The sequence below is a fragment of the Suricata suricatta genome, chromosome 15, assembly GCF_006229205.1.
Source record: "Suricata suricatta isolate VVHF042 chromosome 15, meerkat_22Aug2017_6uvM2_HiC, whole genome shotgun sequence".
In the NCBI taxonomy this organism is placed as follows: domain Eukaryota; kingdom Metazoa; phylum Chordata; class Mammalia; order Carnivora; family Herpestidae; genus Suricata; species Suricata suricatta.
The window spans coordinates 9902598-9906981 of NC_043714.1; the positions used below are offsets into that span (position 1 = coordinate 9902598).

The 4384-nt window shown below is 43.8% G+C and overlaps 1 long non-coding RNA gene across 1 annotated transcript; it reads left to right on the forward strand.

Moving 5' to 3' along the window:
* The first annotated feature begins 6 nt into the window (after window positions 1-6).
* On the forward strand, window positions 7-1126 carry LOC115279232. The gene is made up of 2 exons (XR_003903299.1): window positions 7-412; window positions 741-1126. It is a non-coding gene; the product is annotated as an uncharacterized LOC115279232 (long non-coding RNA).
* The last annotated feature ends 3258 nt before the right edge of the window (window positions 1127-4384 follow it).

A 4384-nucleotide genomic window follows, 5' to 3' on the forward strand; every position in this document is an offset into this window, starting at 1 on the left:
TCCACGCAGCGCTGGTCCTGGGGACCAGGAACCCACAAGGAGCGCGAATCATCTTTGCGATGTAACGGGCTCGGGGACTAGGGACAGGAAAGGACTGCAGGGTGTGGATGGGCTTAGGAGTCTGCCCCTTTCTATTGCTCGCTTCTGCCTCCAGCTTTCACCTCCCAAAGATCCGTGGCCCACGGGAGGGTTTGCAAGGCTGGGGCTACCTTAGAAACTTTAGAAAGCCCGCAGGGGTAAGTCAAAGTGTAAATAGGGAAATAGTCACAGCACCCAGGATCAGGCCAGAGGGAAAACACGTGGGTTCGGTTATTGCCCCTGATGGGATTCCTGACTCTTATCATTGGAAGCCCAGTGATACTCTTGGAGAGGCACAGAAGACCTGAAATCAGCCTCCCCATTTCTCTGATAGGTAAGTGCTAGGAGAAAATCGCCAGTCATGTTATTCCGCCTTACCTCTCAAACACAGAGACTTGCCACTTCGTTTTTCCTGATGGCTGGGGAGGGAGGGGATCGAGGTATTTTGGCTGTAATCCAACAGATTTATTCCTGAGGCTCTGTCCTTGCTGGGAAGTCCAGGCAGGGGTGGGTGATATATTTACCTTACCCGGAGGAAGCACCCCTGCCCAGTAGTAGGGCCCAAGGCCCTGCGAAGGAGGCTGCCAAGGAGGCTACTGTTTTCCCACCCCACACAACTTGATAGTGCATGTTGATTGACAACTGTTGCAACTTTCTTACAGCTATGTCGCTTCCTCTGCAATTGAGAGCACCTGTCAGGTACAATCAGAGCTGGAAGAAAGTCTATGAAGAAAGTATAAGAAATGATAACACCACTGGGCGCCTATACGTGACTTTGTACGCTTTGCATCTTTTATTTTTTTCCCTCTTAAGCCATTGTTTTCTTCTCTTCATCATTTTTATAAGCAGCAAAGACTCAGCTTTTTTACTATCTCAAGATTGACATGGTGGAAATTGCGTAGGGAGAGAGAGAAGTAAGAAAAAAAGGATTCCTCTCCTCTGGTTTCAGAAGAACCTCGGAATTTACAGGTCCTCCAAGGCATAAAATAAAATTAAGAAATAGAAAATGTTTTTCCTCTTAATAAAGGTCTTTATGATAAAATTTAAATGAAGTTTTGTGTTTTGTAATGTCAATGTTCAAATTCAATTGTATATGCTGAAATATGCTTATATGTATTGCCACAATTTTAAAAAAAGCTTTTGGATTGAAATTAAATATTTCCAAACTTATGTTTCTATCATCAGTTCATTTAGTACCAACATATTACATTATTTCAAAATTCAATTCTACAAACATCCTTAAAATCCATAATTGATGGGGATGCCTGGGTGGCTCAGTTGGTTAAGCCTCCGACTTTGGCTCAGGTCATAATCTCACAGTTCATGGGTTTGAGCCCCGCACTGGGCTCTATGCTGACAGCTCGGAGCCGGAAGCCTGCTTCAGATTCTGTGTCTCCCTCTCTCTCTCTGCTCCTCCCCCATTCATGCTCTGTCTCTCTCTGTCTCTCAAAACTAAATAAAAAGGTTTAAAAAATTTAAAGAATCCATAGTTAATGTCTGTTTGACGGCCCTGTGAGCATCAGGAAAATGAAATGGCTCAGGGCGGGAGCAATGTTGTCATCAACATCCTGACACCTAGGGAAGACAATGATGTCTCTAGACCTACTACTTTCCTCTACCTTGTGAGGGAAAACCCACATGCATGGGAACTGTGTTCCTCTACTTGATTTGGGCCCAGTTTCTTCATATGCAATCAGGAGGGACAAAGTGATATGTTCGTGCATGGTGTGGCGTGGGGGCGGGAATGTGAACTCTTGATTTAAAAAGCTCTTAACTCCAACCACTCCTGCGTGGAGAGTAGGCCGTGAAAGTCAACTTCATGGGAGATGGGAATGAAAATGGAGATAACGATCCATCGTGCCTACATGAGGAAGTCTCCATAAAAATCCCAAACGTGGAGGATTCATAGAGCTTCTGGGTTGGTGACCACACGGAGGTTCAGGGAGGGCAGCACGTGTGGAGAGAACGTGGCAGCTCTGTGCATTTTCTCGCATACCTGCCCTGGGCATCCCTTCCATCTGGATGTTCCTCTGTATCCTTTATCATATCCTTTTATAATAAATCGGTACACACTAAGTAAACTGTTTTCTGGAGTCCTCTGAGCCACTCTAATAAATTAATCAAACCCGAGGAGGGGGGCATGGGAACCTCTGATTGACAGATGCTCGGGCAGAAGCATAGGCAACAAGCTAGACTTGTAGTTGGCATCTCAAGTGGTTGGGGCAGTGTAGACAGTTGAGCCCCGAGCCTGGGGGACCTGATGCTCTCTTCAGGTAGAACGGTAGGGCCCTTGGATAGAGTGACAGAACTGCTTGAGTTTTTCCCAACTCAGGTGGGAATGTGAGCTGTTGGTTTAAAAAAAAAAAAAAGACTCCAATCATTCAGACGTGAAGACTGTGAAAATCATCTCAGTTGATCTGAAAAAAAGATCCTCTCTTTTTAAGGCTCCATCCAATGCCTATCAGATATTGAACAGGAGCAGTTCTCCTAAGAAAAAAATTAGGGAAAAGTTGAACTGATTTGGGAGATAAAAGAATGGAGAGGTGTTATATTATTTTTCAATTTCCAGGACATTCAACTCTATATCATGGCAAAGTTTGCTAATTTATTTTGTCCATCCACCTGTTTGTACAGTATTGAGCAAGTATAAGAGTAGAGCAAAGCCCTATGCTATGTAGTGTGTATAGGTTGACATAGAAAACTTACTGGGGTGCCTGGGTGGCTCATTTGGTTAAGTGTCCGACTTCAGCTCAGGTCGTGAGGCTCAGGTCATGATCTCACAGTCTGTAGGTTTGAGCGCTATGTCGGGCTCTGTGCTGACAGCTCAGAGCCTGTGGTCTGTCTTCAGATTCTGTGTCTCCCTCTATTTCTGCCCCTTCCCTGCTCATGATTGCTCCCTCCCTCTCTCTCTCTCTCTCTCTCTCTCTCTCTCTCTCTCTCTCTCTCTGTCAAAAATAAATTTTAAAAAAACATTAAAAGAAAAAAGAAAAATTTCTTAGAAGAGATTCTGTTTTAGATGTGTTTACATCTTCTAGAGTAGTGTTTCCAACTTTGCCCTGTTAGTGGAATCACCCTAGAAACTGAAAAATACTCATGCCTGGGCTCCTCCCCGACAGGTTCTGATTCAGTCTATTTAGGGCATAGGAGTTTTTTATTTAAAAATTTTTTAATGTTTTATTTATTTTTGAGAGAGAGAGACATGGCATGAGCAGGGGAGGAGCAGAGAGAAAGAGAGAGAGAGAGGGAAACAGAATCCGAAAGCAGGCTCCAGGCTCTGAGCCGTCAGCACAGAACCCGACACGGGGCTCAAACCTGAGCTGAAGTCGGATGCTTAAGCAACTGAGCCAGCCAGACGCTCCATAGGGCATAGGAGTTCTTTTTAAATGTTTATATCTTTTGAGAGAGAGAGAGAGCACGAGCAGGGAAGGGGAAGAGAGAGAGGGGGACAGAGTATCTGAGGGCTTGGAACTTGGAAACTGACAGCAGAGAGCCTGATGCAGGGCTCAATCTCACATCCAGGCTCTCTCTCAGGAACCATGAAATCATGATCTGAGCAGGAGTAGGACACTTAACCCACTGAGCCACCCAGGAGCCCTTGTCCAGCACTTTTAACTTTCAGGAAAGATTGAGAACCACTGGTCCAGAAGGCAAGATAACATGGGCATATAGGAAATGTGAAAAGCATAAAATCTTAGTGAGTGAATTTCCTAGCTGGATTGTTATTTTGTGTTGGCTCTCAAAGGGGACATAGAGGCCGGCCCCTCCAAGTCCCCATCATCTGTGGTGTGGCCATCGACTCAATTATTCTAACTAAACAGGGATGAATTATAGAGACCCAGATTACAATTTGATCATCTGAATGACGAACTCCCATGATCAGAAAATGTGTGTCTATGAACAAAATATCTCCTTACTAGTATGGATGTAATAATTCCGATAGCTACACATTCTGAAATGCCTCCTATGTCCTGGACCTAGGCCTAATTTCTTTACATTTAATTTCACTTTCTTATTTAGTTTTACAAGCTACATTGGAAATCCTAACCACTAATTGCAAACCACACTTAGCAGCTCATTTTGTTCCCTCAACATGACCCATCTTCATTTTAATTACAGTTTCATAATTATTGAGTTTTCAAATTTGCACTTGTTTCCACTGACCACATTTTATGTTTACTGATTCTTCCTACTGTGGACCTAAATCCTAAGTCTTATAGTAGTGTCTCCAAACTACACGCAGAATATTTTGCATTAGGGAAAATATCCCCTGGACAGCTAATCCTATCCATGATTTATGAGAGTCTTA